This window comes from Stegostoma tigrinum, chromosome 26 (assembly GCF_030684315.1).
Source record: "Stegostoma tigrinum isolate sSteTig4 chromosome 26, sSteTig4.hap1, whole genome shotgun sequence".
NCBI lineage: Eukaryota > Metazoa > Chordata > Chondrichthyes > Orectolobiformes > Stegostomatidae > Stegostoma > Stegostoma tigrinum.
In genome coordinates, this window is record NC_081379.1 from 31,920,553 (window position 1) to 31,941,537 (window position 20,985).

The 20,985-nt window shown below is 41.1% G+C and overlaps 1 protein-coding gene across 2 annotated transcripts in view; it reads right to left on the reverse strand.

The window, feature by feature from the left end:
• The window catches only part of tbx5b (T-box transcription factor 5b), a 72,959-nt gene that overhangs the window by 40,252 nt on the left and 11,722 nt on the right, over positions 1 to 20,985 (reverse strand). The window contains exon 1 of one of the 2 annotated variants that reach the window (XM_048555748.2): positions 3,223 to 3,333. The exons of the other annotated variant lie outside the window; for it this stretch is intronic. The gene's annotated coding sequence lies outside the window, so the exon portion shown is untranslated. Of the gene's footprint in view, positions 1 to 3,222; positions 3,334 to 20,985 lie in introns of those variants that run through there. 2 annotated transcript variants of the gene reach the window in all.

The following is a 20,985-nucleotide window of genomic DNA, read 5'->3' on the forward strand; positions in this document are numbered from 1 at the left end:
TTTTAAGTATCTCAAAAAATTAAAGCTGATTAAACCAAATTTCCTTAGTTTTTCCTCAAAGCTGACTTATCTATGTTTCAGGGACAGCCCTCTTGGCTTTCTCTGCATTATAGCTGCACAATCTAACACTAATCGGTTGCTACATATGAAACAACTAAGCGAAAGCTCAACTCTCATCGCTAAATTGCATGTTTATACACAGTTCCCCTTAAATGAATAGGGCAAATATTAGCGTTTTGAACAAGTTGTCTAAACCAGCAGATAGACCGCAAAATTCTGCTATCCTCTCCAAAGCAATCTAGGACTCTTGTTTAAACCGATGGCCGTGCGCGCAACGAGGGAGAACGGGGTCAGCATTAGCCAGGAGTCCCGAATTAGAGCAAAGGTTACCCCATGTGCTTCCTGTACATTATCACGTGAGTTAAAGAATGGATTTGTATCGCCTCGAATCTAGTTTTCTGTGGAAATGGAGGGCAACTTACATTACCTTTGGCCAACTCTTGAATATCTTGATTTTACATTACAGCCACAAGAAAACATTTACACCCTGGTATGTTAACTGGGTTGCAGTCAACTTTTGACTCTTAACAGCATCTATCCTGAAGTACATTCACTGCTCTCGTTTATGAATCATTCAATGCGCGTCAACTCGCGCGGGAAACTACAAGATTCACTGTTCTGTGATGTGAAATCCCAAATATTCTAAGGTGGCGTCCTCTCATTCTCTTCTCGACTGGATCTTTCCATTTGTAAACTGGAATATTATCCTGTTAATTCCATGAACCGGACGGCATGCGTTGTGGTAATTTTTAGGCTTGACTAAGGAATTTCATCTAAACTCCACATCAGCGCCAGTAGTTAAGTTTCCGCAAAAGGATTCTGTCCGTTGTCCGTCAGAAAACTCCGGGAGAATCACAGAACAGAAAATAAAGTGATACAGCAGCAAATTCACCGAACCAAGCTGCGCACAGCAAAGTGGTTATCTAAAGGGGGATTTGGAAAACCTCTGTCCACGATCTTCAAAAAAAGTGACTCAGTGATAGCAAGGACCAAGGCACCAGTCAGTCTAAAGATTACTCTGCATCACTGGCACACAAGCATGCTGAAGCTGCTTTAGAATAAAATATGTAATCGAAACATCGCCAACAAACAAGAACTGAACTCAAAATAACCTCGGTTCCAAAAAAGAATCGTACTGGACTCGAACTTTTAACTCTGTTTCTCTCTCTACAGATTCTGCCAGGCTGAGTGAGTTTATCCAGCTCTTTATGCTTTTGCAGTACAGATCAGAACTGATCTTAACCAAAAGTGGGCACAAAACACACGCCACCCTAAGTGGAGAAAACACATTCTGGAATGTTGTCATCTGTGATTCCTTATCTGCGACAAAAACTGAAGTATTAAGTTCTCAATGTGTCAGATATGCCCCATACTACAGACAGAGCACATTTAACACCGCAAAGCCCCACTGCAGGTCCATTGCGATTTCCGGTTTCACTCTTAAGTCCACTTCTAGTTAAATGTGGGCATCCGTTGATAGCCAATAGGTTTTACCTCAGATCTCAGAGGCTATTTTGTGAGAGACAGTTTGTGGCATTAAATACTGCTGCGACTCCGGAGTCAGGCTACCACTGGCTGTACATCCAACATCTTTTTTTTGTAATTTAAGAAGAGTTTATTTTGAAAGGGGTCTCGGAATGCAATGGAATGTGTCTTCCTATCTTCAATGGACATTCTCAACTCGGCCTGATGGTCAAATATGATCGGTTTGTTTCTGGTACTAAAATAGGATGCGACTGAGCTGAATCCAGATTTCTGAAGATTTGGCAATAACCTCCATCTACGTTTTGGGAATGTGCTCTAAGGGGAGTTTAAGATTAATCTATTTAAAGGTGCAGATACAGCAGCAAGTCACTGTGATTCGGCATGTGTCTCGTAGCAGCCGGAATGTTTGCAGATAAGAGCCAGTCAATTGTTTCTCTCAGCCCCCAGTTAGAAGTCGACGGCGGTTGCATTTGTCCACTCTCTGGGTATTATAGGATTAGCTTCGTTGCAACACTGTGACCCTGACTGGCATCTGAGCTATTTGGGGAAGGAAAAACAACTAAAGTTGTGACAATGCGATTGTCGTTTTCCCGCGAAGTTGAAAGCAATGTGCAAGGGTCGCGCCGATATATATTGGTTTTCTTTTAAAACCAATACATGGCAGAGCATAAGTCTAGAATCGCCCAGATGAGGGATGAGTAAACAGATTCGCAGAAACACTAGGGGTGCATGCAGACAGGTGAACAACACTGCAACAGGAAAATGTTACGAATTTCCCAATTACGTTGCTTTATTTCTAAATGACCATTGGCTTATATCCCAAAGAGCTACGGATTCATTGAAGAAGGCGCGGAACAGCTAGTGAGAGCAGATTGCATTCTTCGTAGAACCGCAGAAATAGGACCATAGTCAAATCAATCTGCTCAACGGTGAGATAAACAGACTCGTTTTAGACACAACCTTCGGCAATGCACACTTACATCAACGCACTTGTAGGGAAATGATCTTCAAAAAAAAAGTCAAGGGAGAAATTGTGGAGAAGGCTCTGAAGAAAACAATGTGTTTGGCCACGTTAGGAAAGGGTGAGGAAGCGGAACACTGAGAGCACTCAGGCAGCTCGGAGCCCCTGTGCTGCTCGGAATCTGGCAGCAATATTCAAGCCATTGCACCGCAGCAAATTCCAAAGTCAATGAAAGCAAATTCCCGAAACCTCGGTGAAATGGCACTGTTCGCTTATTAGGTTTTCAAGGGGTTTTTTTTGCTGTCTTCACTTTATGTCCAGATGTGGGACCACCATGTCCCGGACGACTTGCGCGCTGGCCGGCAGCCCTCAAGGTGAGGGCGACAATGATCTTATCGGCACAGATTTTCTAATACTCGTCGCCGCAGTCATTTGCAAAACAACAATGACCGCTGGAATAAAGTTTCAATAGAAGAATGAGACCAGGGAATAGACTAGGGAGCAAGTGAAATTTTAAACGTTAGTGTTTTTGGTACTGCAAGTACGTGCTGCTTTGACAGTATGTCAATGATGAACGTTTTCACTTTAAATATAAGTCAGTGTCAAATCTACCTATTATTCCATACGACCCTTTGTCTTCGCTGCACAAGAGGATAACTAAACGCGTTCATAGTGTTTTAACATCTCACTCGCGGGCTGGAGTGACCAGAAGGTACCTTATTTTAGCCGAAGTTTGACAGAAGTAGGTCCCAGGAGCTGGTCTAGCGCTCTAGAGCAGCCCCGCCAGGGCCGGTTCACACATTGAACACGATAGCAACTTCGCTCTCCGAACGAGACCAGACCGTTTGCTCTCACATCGGACCTCCCTCAACATCAGACAGCACTCGCAGTCAGCTAAGGTGAGAAGAGACCAGTGCCCGGAGACGCAATGACAACTATTTCCCCTGAGCAAGTTGGGCGTTTGTGAGAGGCGGCTGAATAGGGTTCGCCTCAGCAACACTCTGTCCAGTAATCTGCGTTCGTTGCAGTCACACTTCAGTAGGTTCGGACGGGTATGAAAGTGTAGTGGAATCTTGTACGGTTAAAAACAACTGTTTCTAAGTCAGATGTCAGTCTTACAGCAAGAAATAGGCGTGTCAGAACGTTAGACTACATTGCTCAAGTATTTTGCCACAAAACTCTGCGGTCAAACAAAGATGTAGCAAAATCATCCTCTGTGACCCCACCATCCTGCCTTTAAACATGCCCCCAATGCGGAAGGAAGCATAACAACGTTTACCTTTAGCTCTTTCCGCGTTCAGTCAGGGACAGCGGAAGGTTAAGGGTGAGAGAAAATCTTTCAGTCCCTCGGCCCTGTTCAAACATTCAATTAGATTGTGAACGATGAAGGTGGTATCACCAGCAAGTGTCGGTGGGCGCTTTAAATTTGAATGCACGTTTCTCAGATTTCGTTTTACCGGGACTGCTTTTGGAATTTTTTTAAAGGCGTTCTGCGGTTATAATTGGAAGTGTTGTTGACAGAAGTGCAATTGCAAAAGAAAGCTCTCGAAAGCACAAGTCCATTCTGCTGCAGGCTCGGGGAAATGCGCTGTATCAGAAAAAAAAGCTACACGCTTTCCTTTAAAGATTTGCTTTTTTAAAAATTTGTACTTCATATACTGTATAGGAACATGAGAAAAGGGAATGCTTCGAACTGGAAAGTAGCGGCCTTTTGTTCTATTTAGACGCAAACATGGTAAAATGCAAATCAAGTAAACATCAGGCTCCCGGGCCCCCAAAGGGGTTTTACCTCTGCCTGCACATAATAAAATTGCACCCACCCAACTATTGCTTCTTGGTTAGGACAGGCTTGGAATTCATTGATCGCCACTTCCCCCTCTCAATTTCCGCCATCTGGCTTACAGGATCTCTGCAGTAACTATTAGGCATTCGTAAAATTTATTACAGCTCACCCCCTCCACCTCTGAATTTAAAAGGGCCAGAGCGATTTATGCTAACCTGCCAGTGGCCTGGCACGACTGTGAAGCACATATTCCGAGCAGTTAAAAAGACTTCTTACACCACAAGAATATTGTATAGCATCGACTCCAGTCAAAGCCCCAATTACAATTGTCGGTAAACTATTAGAATTTAAGCGCAAATAAAAACAAAATACTGCGGTTGCGGGATATCTGAAACAAACAGAATGCTTGAAAACCCAACAGGTCCGGCAGCGTCTGTGGAGAGAAAAAAAAAGTCAGCTATCGAGTAATGGGCTCGACCATTGTTGGCTCTGAAAAGTCAAAGCCGACTCTAATTGTTAACTTTGTCTTTCCGGCAATAGTGCGAGATTTGTGCAGTTTCTCAGAATTCCCTGTGTTTGTTTTCGAATTAATTTTCAGTTCTGACCTCATCATTTTCTATTTTCTATCTACCACTCCTTGTTCGACGTCGTGCCACTACCTTTAATGGTTTATAGGCCTATAGTATGATTAGCAACTCGTCAACGGCTAATTTAGAGCGTATTTTCGTCACTTGAATAAATTATGCTATGAAAAATATTAATATGGTTAGAATTTACTGATTAAACGGTAAAGTTAATTAGAGAATTGACAATACTGCGAATTATGCTTTTCCTTGTGGGAGTTATACACGTAAATTACTCCTCGGCGATTTTGTGCTCTCACTTGGCATGATCACAGATTTCAAGCCGTCCTCTAACAATTCAAAAAGATTTGTTTTTTCGCTGTAGTTTATGAACATGGCTTTCTTAAAGCTTCACCTAATTGCGGTAAATAAACTGAATATTCAACAATATACGAGCTTGGAGTTTCTGTGTGTCTCGATATCTGTAATGATTTGTTTTGTATTTCCCACTTGGGGTCGGGGGTGCGGGGATGTGGGTGGAATGGGACGGGAGCGAGCAGTAGGAGGAGGAGGAAAATCCCCCTACTCTGCATCAACGCGACCAACTTTCAGACAACCAGTACCTTCTGTAAATTCGTGTCCAGAGGATTGGCCGTCCATTTTTATAGAAAGAGAGCCACCCGGATATCCAATCTTAAATCAAGCAAAATCAACAGTTTAATCTCCAAACCGTCTATATGTCAAATTCATACAATTAATCAATAGATGCCAGAAAACGATGGCTGATTGCTTAGCAGCTAGTCAACTATCGAAGATATTCGCGACGAATCCAAATACAGCGCCGTAGATTTATGAAATAGCATCGGATTCTCCTTTTTTTTAAAAAAGTATGTGCGTATGGAGGAGGGAATCAGGGGTGATCTTACATTTCTACAAGCTCCATTTGCAGCTTGATTGTTAATTTCATAGATATCATGGGCCTCGGTATATTTGAATGTGTGGTTAGCTTTCGATTAAAAAATGTTAAACTGTTATTTTGTTCATGGAACGTACTCAATAACTGGAAGCCAAAGTTCACATTATTTTTGTGAGAGATTTATGTGAGAAGGCAAAACTGATATTGTGAGCCAATTGAAGCTTGAAATTGCCGCTGAGCAGACATTAAATTTCACGGCCAACCATTTATGGAATGATCAGTTTTACTGCACTCAGAGTAATTGCCAGAGTTTCTGAGCGTCTGTTCGGTTGGTAATCCGAAGCGCCAGTTCCTAGGCGGGTTAAGCTATCAAAGGCGAGGTACTGTGGATGCTGGAAATCTGAAATAAACAGAAAATACTGGAGAGGCTCAACGTCTGTTTCTCCAAAATTTTATGTTTAATTCAGGTTGATCGATAGCCCCCCAGAGCCTGCGCGAGTAGGCAGTAATGCGGAATTTGCGTAAATTAGGGGGAGATTTTAAATCTCACAAGAATTCACAAGTCGGACCATAAAGGAATGCTGTGGGATACTATCCTAGTTCAATCGGAATGCTCACTGAACAACGTGGCATCTTACAAAAGCATGATATGAAATGCTAACACGTTAGGTACAATGTAAATCCAGGACATTAAAACTACTGAGAGCAAACTTTGAAAACTTTATGTTTTATTCTGAATTTCAGCGCAGATGAATTTCATAAGGTAATAATTGCGAAGATACCAATGTGTATAATAACAGAGACACTGTTACAAATGCCAGCTCACAGATTCATGATTAACGGTTGATTTATTTTTAAGGACTGGAGGAAGGTTTATCGCTAAGTTCCCTCTGAGCAGGCGTTAGGACGCTGTTTCTCCATAATATATATCTGTAGTGTATGAAGCCCATTTTCAGAATGTGCGAGTAATACAAAATTTGGAAGTATTGTGAAGGGTAGCGTAGAGCTTCAAAAGGCCACGGACAGGATGATGGAATGAGAGGACAGTTGGCAGATGAAATGTAACGCAGAGTTGTTTGAAGTGATTCTTTTTGGTAGAAAGAAGAAAGGGAGACAATATAAAGTATACAATTCTAACGAGTGCATGGAGGTGGAAGACGTAAGCGTACGTGAGCGAAAACCGTTGAAAGTGATAGGACAGATTGGGAGTTTGATTAATGAGGCACTCAATATCCACTACCTTACACTAGCGGCATGCAGTGAAAATCACAAGGCGGTTATGTTAAACCTGTACAAACCATCAAGACTCCAGTCTTAACTGGGGTACTTAGTCTCATTCTGGAAACACTTTTGAAAAAAGGTGTGAAGACATTAAAGAGGGTGCAAACAGTTCGAGGGATGGAGAATTTCAGTTGTGGTTAGTAGATTGGAGAAATTGGGAATGTGCTTTTTGGAGAAGGGCAGGTTGGCTGGAGAAGGTGTTCTAAACCTTGAAGGATCTAGACAGAGTAGATCGGGAGAAAATGTTGTTGTTGATGCCAAGACCAAAATTCTGAGGGCACAGTTTTAAGATATTTGGCAAAAAAAAGCAATCCTGACATGAAGAAAATATATGGGAAAATTGCTTCCAGTTAGATGACAGTGGAGTCGGGCTTCTGAGCCTGGAGCTCATCTGCTCCGTCCGCTTTTCTTTTTGTTTCTTTTTATTTCTCTCTCGATTCTTGTTTTCTATTTGTTTTGTTTACATACCTCTTGCTGGAGAGCTCAGTTTCAGCAATGGCTTGGTTGGCGGCCAGTGGAACCAGCAGCGGGGACTCGTGGCGGCGGCGCCGGAGGCGAGTTTGGGTTCCCTATGGCATCTACGTCCAGCGGCGAGGTGGATCCGAAGTGGACTCTTGGGGACAGTAGACTCAAGTTTGGGCTGGTGTAGCGCCGGGCGCCATCGGTTACGTCTGCATTGGCAGAGGATTCATAGCGGCGACAGCGTCGGTGGAGGAAGGAGGGCGGTAAAAAGTGGCGACTTTTGTCCTAGTGGCACGGCACGGCGAAGGGGAGTCGTGCCTGATCACCAGGCCCATTGCCCATTATCGAGCACCTAACAAAAAAGACTATGAAGTCGAACACATTTTTTTCTCTAATTCTTAATTTTTGTGCTTTTATATCCTTTGTTTTTGGTTTTTTTTCTGTGTTTTAAGATGGAGCTGAGTGGCGATACTCGACAGCTCTTATCGTACTTTGTGACAAAATACATGTGACAATAAATCAAATCAAATCAAACTTTTTTAAAATGGCAAGTGGTTAGGATCTGAAGTATGTTGCCTGAAAGTGTGATGGAGCAAGCTCAATCAAGGCATTCAAGAGGAAATGAGATTGTTATCTGAAAGGTAGCCGTAAAGATAATGGATACGTTGCTCATGATTTTCTAAAACTGCCATCTAAAATCCTTTTTTCAAATCAATTTTCTATGAAAACCTGTGAACAATTTAAAAATTCCAAATGGCTTCCCAGATATTATTACTCGATTGGAAAATTGCAGAAATCCCAGAGAAATAGTGCAAACAATACAGTTTTTAAAAGAATTCCATGAATACCTGTAAATGTCACAAAAGGCTGTGGGATTAGAACCAGCGTTCATGTGGAAAAATAAACAGCAACATTAACTGAGATAATAAAATGTGAGGCTGGATGAACACAGCAGGCCCAGCAGCATCTCAGGAGCACAAAAGCTGACGTTTCGGGCCTAGACCCTCTCTGATGAAGGGTCTGGGCCCGAACCGTCAGCTTTTGTGCTCCTGAGATGCTGCTGGGCCTGCTGTGTTCATCCAGCCTCACGTTTTATTATCTTGGATTCTCCAGCATCTGCAGTTCCCATTATCACAGCAACATTAACTGGTTGGATTGTATGGGCTGTGTGTTGTGTTTTAATAAATTTCTATTTATTACAGTTAAGTTAATATTGACATATTACTTTGTCATTGCTCCTGGTTAGCTGTTGAAAAAAAGTGCTGATTTATATATAAAATTGTGATCAGCTTGGAAGAGAGATAAGGGTCCTCATTTTTAACTCATGGGAGATAAGTATTGTCCTTGTTGTGATTGTCAAAGCTGACATCCAGACATTAATCCAGGGTATTCTATCTATGACTATACTTTGTATTCGCTCACCTGGTATCCATTATGGACAGACCGTAGTATGCCTTTGAAATGGACATTAAGAATAAACCCCAAACAATTAATTAAACCTGTCAGTCACATATACTCCATACTCAAAAAATTCTCATTCATAAAAAGCCATTCAAAAACATTCTTATCTCGTCAAGTGATCAATCAGTTTTGAAAAAAAATTGCTCATTTACTACATTAAAGGTAGAAAATCCTTTAATATTCTCTTAAAGCTATTAACCAATGTGCAGACACAATCCCTCGCTGAGATGTTTGGTTCACAGTTTTTGAAACTTAGTCATGCATTTACCATCAGCTCAGCTGTAACAGCAAACCCTGAGAAATGGAACTAAAAAGCAAATAAACTTTACTTTTTTTCTCAGCCATGCCAAATAGCCTGACAATGAAAGTACTTCATTGACAGGAATGTTCTGTTTCTTTCTTTCTAATGTGAATGTTGCTGAAGGTGCTCATTTTAATTTTAGTAGGTTCTGAGCATTTAAATCACTTCAAATTATTACATTTGAGATCCCAAACAGTATTTCCTCTGGTTTTGAATACATCTAAACACTTAAGCAATGTTGGTCAAATGTCATGATTGACTTCCATTTTCAGCAAAGAACGACAAAATGAATCATTCCAGCTGAACCATGTTTGCATTACAAACAAAACATAATAGTGAATTGAAAGTTGTCTGAATATTTAAAATCTATTTGTCATAATGTTCCCAACTCATCAGCAGGATTGCTCCAGTTTATATGAACTCTCCAAAATTGCAGTTTATTTAGTTGCTTCCAAAACCTGCAATAACACATAGAAATAGTACAGAGCAGGAAGTGTGAAGGTTCACATTCAAATTTTCTGTAGGGATCAAAAAAGATGAATCCTTTTTCATAATGCAAAGCCTTCACGGCTGATGAAAAGTCCACATGAAAATAGCACAAGGTTAGGAAGATGCTGCCAATATGAAATCTCTGCAAAAAAGTCAGTCCTGATTCCACTTCCACTTACATTATCAGGCAAAAATCTGGCAGAATTTTGTACCTCAGAGCTAGTTGGTGATCAGAAGCTACAACTGCATTGTAGCAATACACATGGTAAAATTGAATGGAAGATGTTGATAGAATTTACAGGGTAAAATGTGACATAAAATGAATCATCAAACATTATTCTAGCAGGTAATAATGCTTATGCACTCAACCTGCACACCATATGGAAATTTTTTAATATTGTGTTGACATTTTTGCAGAATGAAACTTCTAGCACTACTTGAACTATGAGATAGTGTTGACAAATATGTGAACGATTTTGCTGTAGCATAAAACAAATTTTCTATGATAAAGAAACTAAATTAGATTCATTTCAGTTCAGCAACTGGTTGAGAAATTAGAGTCTCTTACCATATCTGCATTGCTTGGGTCTAGATAAGCCTACTGGAATGATGTATTTAAATATTTCAATCCAAGGCCATGTGACCATATTCTGGTGGTTCAGGTGACTGCTTAACTAACTTATTATCGTGTAACTGAGAACAGAAAGGAGTTCAACAGATGTGACCCAAAACATTTTGCTTTACACCATTACAGCAAAGTAAGTAGGATACTAAAATGTACACTTGTCAGAAAAAAGACTAAATAAGTTACTGTTCTTCAAAAATCAAGTAAGAATCTTGAATATGTTGAATTCAATCATAATTAGCAACACTGCTTTATAATCACAATACATTTTAACTTCTTGGCACTACTGATGCAGTTATGGCCTGACTTATTCCAACTTGAAATGCATTTCATTGTGCAAGAGAAATTCACGTGCTCAATTATCACAAATTAAAACAGCAATTCTTACCTCAATGTTTGCAGTAGTTATGTTATCTATGCAGTAGCATTTTCACTGTGTTTATGGTGTTGAAATGAAGGAAAATGCTGCCTGTCTTTGCCCCTTGAAGGCAATATTATGTCCTAAATTGTGCTTGCATTGTTTTAATATGTTTTAAAAATGGAATATAGTAAGCTTAATGGACATAACATTCAATTAAGTGCTATGATTACCCCATTGAAGTGCTCACAAAAGTTCCTGTGAGTGCTATTTCAACAATTTTGTTAATTAGCTCAAAATTAAGTATTGCATTAAAATAGCACTCTGTGGAATTAAAAACCCTGTGGTTTGTTATGAGTTTCATTATGAGGTAATAACTATGGATATTTTCATTCAAGGACACATTACAATAATTATAGTTTTCCAAAGCAATTTGTCATGATGATTAGCATAAAATATCACAGATATGTGCCAGTATTTTGGCACCTATGTTGTGTGGTCCAAACACTTCGTATGTTGGCTGTGAAAGATACAGTTAGTTTATTTGTGTTCTTCAGGGAAGGGGCCTTGGCAGCTGTATTCATTCTGACTAATAAATGACTTCAGTCCTACCCAATGCAGTCATTTTATAATCTCTTCTGAAGTAGCTGAGCACACTATTCAGTTGTATATACCTGCCTCAAGATTAAAGCCTACAATCTCAGTGATGAGCAATAAATGACAGCCTGCTACTATTGCTCACATCCAAAGAATTAATAATGGAAGTGGAATAGGAAACATTTATATTCGTACTGATAAGGTTTGGACTGGAAATAAAGGAAAGAAAATTATGAAAAGCATCAAAACTCAAAATACTTTCACTACGGTAATGTGGCATTAATTTCTGCCTAGTCTATGGGGATTGAGGAAGTGCATATATATCTATATCCATAGAAGTTTTATCAGAATATGTTTGTTGATGTCAGAATTCATAAAGGAAATAAACATTTGCTACTCCCAATTTGATTTATATGCCAAAGTATCTAAACTCTCAGTTCTAAGAACAGTACAGTAGAATTTCTCTGAGAAATTGGGGAATGTGCACAACATCTTTTGCTGAGTGAGAAATACCGTTACTCTTCTATCTGCAGGTGTTCTGAACAGCAATATCTGTCGCTACAGACCACAATTCAGAAGTCATCCAAAAGCCATTTTATTAAGCTTCTGGAGCAGCAATATTTTAAGCATAAGAACGTTTAAATTGTTCAAGGGAATTGCAGGTTCAGAGACCTGTGTTTGCCTTTCTCAAGAATTTTAATTTCAGCTTTCAAGTTGACTAAATTAGACCTCATATTCACATATGGCAGCAATAATTTGACAAATGTAGCAAGCACCCAAACTAGGGATCTGTAACCACTGTTACCAAAAGTTTCCTGTCTCCAAATATGCTGAAACCTTTTGGGATTTCAGCATCAATTGAAGCAGGGTCCTTACATTCACTGAAAAATTGCTAAATTTACATGTAGGTGTTTAAGTGCACCTTGCTTTACCTAACATCCTCCAGTGATCCAACCTTCCCTGTCCCTATCTCATTTTACTGAAAAGTTGTTGATTCACGCACCTTCTTCCATCCTTGGTGGCTGTGCCTTCAAATAGCCAATTCCTGTATCTTGGAATTTCCTCACTAAATTTTGGCACTTCTACATTCACTTCCCTTCCTTCAAGATCGTGCTTAAACCTTCAATCTTTGAACTAATATTAGCACACTCCTAGCTCCTCAGTAATGAAAAGCAGTAAGTTAATGTCACCATGATGCAGAAACCTGATTCCTCACTAAAATGCACATGACAATTTCAAATATAATGGAATTTAAGCACTTTTGCAAAACATAGGCAGGTCCAAATTGAACAGCAAAAAAACCAGTTGATTTGAAGCAAACATGATTGCTACTGTTCAGTGAAGGTTCAGCCAAATTTAGGTGCGCCACTGAAAAGAAGCAGATAGAATAACCTAGCAAAATTAGCGTTTGAATTGATCTTTTCCGTCTGGACAGAATTCTGTAATTTCTGAAGGGATTTTGTTCAATTCTTTAACTTCTAAACGGAAGAACCTCCGTGGTCAGGAGATATGCACAGCTAGCATGCGTTCATTCACAATCAGCACTTTTTCTTCCTAGTCACAATATCACTTAACAAGTAACAGCTTGACTGAGGGAAGTTCCAATAAATCCTTTGAAGAGGCAGTATTGGTGGCAGAGGGAGCAGCAGATGATATGGTCACAGGCAGAGAAGGGAAATCTTGCCAAGAGGCATGTGGCCACTGCGCTGTACGTTCCGGATCTGAAATCGTCTTCATCTATCCGTATCCATAAACTCCGGATTGTCTAATCAAATGCATTCTCCTATCGTGGGCGCAGGCCCTGCACGGTAATCCCTCCAGCTTTCTTATTCAGGTTCCGAGGAACACGACCCACATCATCCATCTCTCCTTACCCCTCATCCGGGAGAAACTGTATAAAAAATAGCTGCGATCTTGTGCGTTTCCAAATCCACGCACCTCGATAAGGGAAGAACGATTGATCAGGGAAAAGGGTATGACTCCCGCACTAGCAACTGCCTTGGGCACCAGCTCAAAGAGCAGCATCACAAGTAACAACTCGAAATCGAGCAGTGACATGGACCAGATATGAGACAGCTGCAAACATGTCAGGCTCAAGGGGTACAGTATATGCTTCATTGCCAGGGTCCACGATCACACACTAGTTTTGCAGCAAAAGAATCAGACGGGGATCCTGAAAAGTCAACATTCAGAAGAAGTGGACACCACTTCACCAACACCTTCCACCCCAACCTTCAGTTCACCTGGGCCATCTCCAGCACATCCCTCACGTTCCTGGATCTCTCAGTCTCCATCTCAGGCAACCAGCTTGTAACTGATGTCCATTTCAAGCCCACCGACTCCCACAGCTACCTAGAATACACCTCCTCCCACCCACCCTCCTGCAAAAATTCCATCCCCTATTCCCAATTCCTCTGCCTCCGCCGCATCTGCTCCCACGATGAGTCATTCCATTCCCGCACATCCCAGATGTCCAAGTTCTTCAAGGACCGCAACTTTCCCCCCACAGTGGTTGAGAACGCCCTTGACCGCGTCTCCCGCATTTCCCGCAACACGTCCCTCACACCCTGCCCCCGCCACAACCGCCCAAAGAGGATCCCCCTCGTTCTCACACGCCACCCCACCAACCTCCGGATACAATGCATCATCCTCCGACACTTCCGCCATCTACAACCCGACCCCACCACCCAAGACATTTTTCCATCCCCACCCCTGCCTGCTTTCCGGAGAGACCGCTCTATCCGTGACTCCCTTGTTCGCTCCACACTGCCCTCCAACCCCACCACACCCGGCACCTTCCACTGCAACCGCAGGAAATGCTACACTTGCCCCCACACCTCCTCCCTCACCCCTATCCCAGGCCCCAAGATGACTTTCCACATTGAGCAGAGGTTCACCTGCACATCTGCCTATGTGGTATACTGCATCCACTGTACCCAGTTTGGCTTCCTCTACATTGGGGAAACCAAGCGGAGGCTTGGGGACCACTTTGCAGAACACCTCCGCTCGGTTCGCAATAAACACCCGGTCGCGGGCCATTTCCACTCTCCCTCCCATTCTTTGGATGGCGTGTCCATCATGGGCCTCCTGCAGTGCCACAGTGATGCCACCTGAAGGTTGCAGGAACAGCAACTCATATTTCGCTTGGGAACCCTGCAGCCCAATGGTATCAATGTGGACTTCACCAGCTTCAAAATCTCCCTTTCCCCCACCGCATCCCAAAACCAGCCCAGTTTGTCCCCCCCCCCCACTGCACCACACAACCAGCCCAGCTCTTCCCCTCCACCCACTGCATCCCAAAACCAGTCCAACCTGTCTCTGCCTCCCTAACCTGTTCTTCCTCTCACCCATCCCTTCCTCACACACCAAGCCGCACCCCCATCTCCTACATACTAACCTCATCCCACCTCCTTGACCTGTCCGTCTTCCCTGGACTGACCTATCCCCTCCTCCCCACCTATACTCTCCTCTCCACCTATCTTCTTTTCTCTCCATCTTCGGTCCACCTCCCCCTCTCCCTCTATTTATTCCAGAACCCTCACCCCAACCCCCTCTCTGATGAAGGGTCTAGGCCCGAAACGTCAGCTTTTGTGCTCCTGAGATGCTGCTGGGCCTGCTGTGTTCGTCCAGCCTCACATTTCGTTATTCAGAAGAAGGCTGGCAGCTTTGATAAACCAAATCCTTGTTTCAATGACCAATCTGCCAAAAAAACCCTATTAGTTGTGGCTAGATGGTTGGAGATGTTCACCTCCAGCATGGTCTATGGCTTGATGCTAAGCCTGGTTAACATGGAGAAGGTGGTTAATCTCCTCCTGCAAACCTATTAGCAGGTACATAATAATAAAACAAAGATAAATTGATGCTGGAATTCTGAAACACAAATAGAAATTGCTGGTGAAACTCAGCAGGTCTGGCATCATCTGTGTGAAGAAAGCAAAGTTAACATTTTGAGTCCAGTGACTCATCAGAGATCTGATGAAGAGTCACCAAATTTGAAATGTGATGTTGTTTTCTTTGCACAGATTTTGCCAGACCTGATGAGTTTTGCCAGCAATTTCTGTTTTGCTGTCAACATGTACATTTTGCTGATTGAAGTTGTAACTCTCATTCCCATCACAGCAGCTCCCATATTATGGCTGAATGTACCTTCATGTACAACTAAAGAACAAGGAACTTCCACATCATTGTGAGCACCATTCTCTGGAAAGGCAAAAACACTCTGTGGTTGAAAGGGACTCACAGAGTATATCTGTTTTCTCCAGCAGTTCACTAAGCAAAAAGAACAGTTGCCTTGAGGAAGTGAGGTAAAATTATGGACAGATCTGGCCTTTGTCTAGAGGCCCGCATTTCTTCCCATTCCTACACCATTCCACCCCTGACCTTGCATTCCGTTTGACAGTTTAGTGGTCAGACCACTTCAATCCACATTGAGATAGTATAACCTGAGGTAGGGACATCATGTCCTGTAGCCTGTTGGAAGAACGTCCCACCTCAGATTCTTAACAACAATCAACTTTACCTAGTTCTGCCACTCAGGTGACACTGAAGGGGGCAAAAACACTTATAGAGCAGCCATTAAGGCCACACAGCAGGGCAAACAGTTTAATATCTGTGTGTGCTGTTTTGTCATATTGCCATGGTTTTTGGTTTGGATAAAGTGTGGTTCTAGTAATTGGCCATTGATGGGATGAATGGTTCTTTGTGTTCTTCGTGGTAAATACATTGGAAGACTTGAGTGCTGATTTCAAATCCTCAGTCACAGGAAGTAAAACATGTGAAAACAGTGCGGCAACTTTTGAAGGAGAACGTCTCTCAAAACCGTTCTTGAATAAGATGACGCAGGGATCTCTCTCCAGTGTGGGTCCTTTATCTATTTCTCTGGTCTCCTCTGGTCCACCTTACCCACCTTTCTCTTATGTAGTTCCTGAAGTAGATCCTTTGGTACAACCAACGGTGGTGACAACTAATCTCTTATGCTTGCCCAGATAGTGGAAAATGCAGCGGTCACCATGCATTTGACATCCTCCTCACCCAATGTCCCTCTATCCTCCATTTTTAGCAACTAAAGTTGCTCTCACTGGTTTCAGCTATTCAACCCATTCTTTCTCCAGACCTGGGAGAACCACCAGATAGTTTTGCTTTCTTCTGCTGGATCTGCTAAGGCGGACCAGCACAACATTCACTCCACAGAGAATTCCCACAAAAAATGTTGATGAAGTGTTGGCAAAGTAATGATGTTGTGTCCTAGGAAATCTAGTTTGTGTATTAAAAATTCACTTCAAATGCAATGCAGTCCATTGTTCTCCAGAAGCATCAGAACAATAAAACATAAATGTGGCTTTAAACAATACTCACAATCTTCATTGATGCATTTTTCTTTGCACTTTTTTAGCTGGTTGTTCAGAAAAGGTAATTAATTGTAGTACCAGCCAGTTAATGGCATTCAGCCTCTTTAATGAGCCTTGGAACCACTTTAATTGGTCATCTGAGCCTTCAATCACTTTTGGTCGACTGTGCCTAGTTTGTAGTTAAATGCCTTTTATCAAGGTGGCAGCCTGCACTAAAGGCAGGCTAACCAGGCATTACAGATCCAGATCCACCTGGACCACATGGGGATTGGTCAGCACCTAAATATTTTCAGAGAAAGTGACTCCCTCTGAGTTGTTCATTGCTTACATGTATTGACAGTATTTAGAATACTGAAGTTCCTTCATAAGTCAATAGATAATCATACAGTGTGGTCTGGTGTGAGAATGAACATCTTGGTCTAGTACAGTTCTAAGCATGATCCTTGACCTAATCTTGGTTGGCTAACTTCAGTTGGATGACATGATGATCTATTGACTTTAACATACTTTGGTTAAGGAGGTTTGAACATATCAGCTGCCGTTCTTATTCCTACCAAGTGAGCCGCGATGGGCATTATGTAAATGAATACAACATGAAGTTCTGCTACGGTGGATGCAACAGATCAGAATCTTCTCAACATCATGTCTTAGTGTTTTACATGTGCAGCTATTTAAATATGGATTATGGTGGTCTGTGAAGATGAAGCTATGTTGCACCATGATCGCCAGTTCAGCTTATGAAGAACAAGAAATCATAAATTATTAAACTATCTGCAGTTAGAAAAGAGCAGAATGCATAAAAAATACTTTCTTCAAGGCTAAATTTACACATTGCACATTAAAAATAGCATTGTACATTTTGCAATTGATAAAATCCACAGTTGGATGTTAAACTGTTCTCCCGTCAGCTGTTTGCACAGAATCCATATCTTACTCAAAAGTCAGGTTTTACTTAGGAGACAGCAAGATAAATCATGCCTTATCATTGATAATTTAACTATATTGAAGCTAACCAATGTGTTATTTATAGAATGTTAAATCAGAATTTTGTTCTTTCGAAGATTCCTTCCAGTGGCGGTGATGGACAGCAGTGCTGAATAATACAGGTGCCCTAATATAGGCAATCTACTATTTAACTTGATCAGATAGATGTATACTATGATGTGTGCTCCAATAGTTATCATATGGCAGTGAATTTACACTACACTTTCTCAATTCGAGTACTACATTTTAAAATGCAGATAAAACACTTGGAGTACAGAAATCTGCTTTTTAGGCCAATGAAGTTTAAGTTGCTCTATATTTTCCTTTGCACTTCAATTTCAATTTATTCCTAACAAAAGCATTACTACTGAACCATGTTGTATTCTAATGATTCTTCTCCATGTGAAATAAATTAGACTCAGCACTATTAGTAATGTCAGCAAAAGAAGAGTTAGGGTGCCTAGTTCTGTAATATCTAATTTGCAATACATTACTGAATATCAACTAGTGTGGTTTTACAGCAATCCATTCCACTATCTCTACTTTATTGGAATTTGCAGACTTTATCCATCAATCACTGATAAAGACCTTCTCATTTTGATTGCGTTTCCAGATAACAGAGGTTTGATGAGTGAATCCTTTTGTGCACTGCAGCTGGCTGGGTTGCTGTTACTTCGACAATGTGATTCTCTTTGTGACTAATGTGATGGACTCAGATCCTCACATTCAAGGGCAATAAGCCCAATGCGAAAGACACTAAGATTACAGTATCAATTCTTTGTCCACTTCTGTTTGATAAAAATAGCAATCAACTCTCTTTGTATACAGTAGTAACAGGAATGTTTTGGTCTATTGCACCTACCCTTCTAAACAATTTAGTGCTTTCCTTAGCGTCATTTTGAAATTAATAGTGATTAATGTCCTTATCTAATTAAAGTTTAACTTTTTTATAATCTTTCACAGTTTTCTCATCTATCATTCCTGCTTTTAATCTGTTTCATGATTCTATCACTGTCTTCCTAAAATAAAGTTCCCTAAAATTCCTGCTTTTTGACATCCTGAACTTTAAATTGAGCCCAATAACACTATTGTCAATGCAGCATATAATTCTAAACTGCCCGCACACTTCTTTTTACAACCAACACCACCTAAAGCAGATTAATATTCTTAGCTCAACTTATTCTTATTACTGTTTATGGAGCCGTGAAATTTGGAAAAAAAAAGCTACAGCTTTGAATACATAATAAGATTGACTGCTTTGAAATATCTTGAGAGATGGATGAGATATGATAGAATTGTGCATCTTGGTCGTCTTGATTTATATCTCTGGGTGAAAAACAGGTGACAAGAAATTAGCTTCTTGTTTTACAACTTAAATAATTTGTCTTTTCAATTACTTTTGTGAAATATAAAGTCAGTTATGGTGTAACATGGACATCCAGTGCACTGTCACCTGTTTATTACCTGGAGATAGAGAATAAAAATATTGGATGATGGACCTTAAGGTGCCCTGCTCGTGTTCCAACCTCTAGACCAAGAGGCCTGGGTCCTAGTTCCACTTGCTTAAGTGGTAGGTAATAACATCTTTGAACAAGTTGATTAGAAACTTTATTTTAAAAATCTTGTCTTCACACCCTCCCTGAATCTTTGATCTGAAACCTTGAATATTTTCCTTGCACCACCAGCTAATGGCATTAACATTGTTTTGACTACTTCACATAAACTATTATAATGGTGTACACCTCAAAAAAAAACAAGAATACTCTATGAGGGCCCTTCTGGTGCATTGTTACAATTGCTACCTCTAGGCTAGGAAGTCCAAGTTGAAGGTCTCACCTCTCCAGAGCCGATAATAACATCTCAGAATAGGTTGAGTAGAAAATATCTCTAAAAATGCTTGATGTACTGCTTTCTCTGAACTGTTTTGCTTTATTTCCATTGTCTTGATAAAATTGTAGCAGCTAAATGTGGAATTACATTGTTTTACATCAAAAATGGTGATTCATACCTGACTATCTCCATATCTACATCAATAGCAGAATATGATGTGGAGGAGTTGGTGTTGGACTAGGCTGGGCAAAGTCAAAAGTCATATAACACCAGGTTATAGTCCAACAGATTTATTTGAAATCACAAGCTTATGTAGAGTAGCCCCTCATCGGGTGATGTTAGATAAAAGCACACAGGACACAAAGTTTATGGGCAGAGAGATCAAGGGCAGAGATCAAAAGGTCATACAAATGGTATGAGCGAAGTGTTGAATAATAAGCCACTACAGATGATCAAAAGTGTTAGATAGTGTGAGTAAAGTGTTAACAGCTGAATTACAAACAAAGGGATGGCATATTATCTGATTAAATGAGGCAGAGAGACAATTACAAAATTTTAAAAATAAGGTGGCGCTGGAGACAAACCAAATGACTGGAATCACATGATAGGTATGAGCATCACATGCTGACAGTCTAACCAAAGCAGTACAAACTGGTTTAGGTAGAGAGCTCACAACAATTTATTAAGGTGATGGTGTCAAAACAGGACAATAAGGAAGACTGTACAGCTCCAGAACAGTATAGTGGGGTCACGTGTAGCACGACATGAACCCAAGACCATGGTTGAGGCCAGCTTCATGGGTGCGGAACTTGACTATCAGTTTCCGTTCAGTGGTTCTGCATTGTTGTGCATCTTAAAGCTCACCTTGGAGGATGCTTATCCAAAAATTGGAGGCTCAATGTATTTGACCGCTGAAGTGTTCCCCAACTGGGAGGTAACGTTCCTGTCTGGTGATTGTTGTGTGGTATCCATTCAGCTATTTTTGTGGCATCTGCATGGTCTCACCAGTACACGATGCCTCAGGACATCCTTTCCTGCAGCATATGAGATAAACAACATTGGCTGATGGTAGTATCCATGTCGATGAGCTGATATGCCTTGCAGAGGTTGCCATGGCAAGGTTGTGTGGTTTGTGGTTGATGTTGCTCTAAAGGCTGGGTAGTTTGCTGCGAACAATAGTCTGTTTAATGTTTGACAGTTGTTTGAAGATGAGACGTGGAGGCATAGAGATGATCTTGGCGAGACATTCATCGTCACCATTGCTGACATGTTGAGGGCTGCAAAGAACATGGCACAGTCTCTCCCCTCCAGGAACGTACTAGGCAATGAGAGATACTCTATTGGTTGTATCCTGTGTCTGTCTTCTGAGGAGATCATTGTGATTTTATGCTGTGGCACGTTGGAGCTGGTGATTATGAATTAAGCATCATATTTTGCTCTTACAATATGTCCTTCAAAATCTTTGGATACTGTCATGTTTC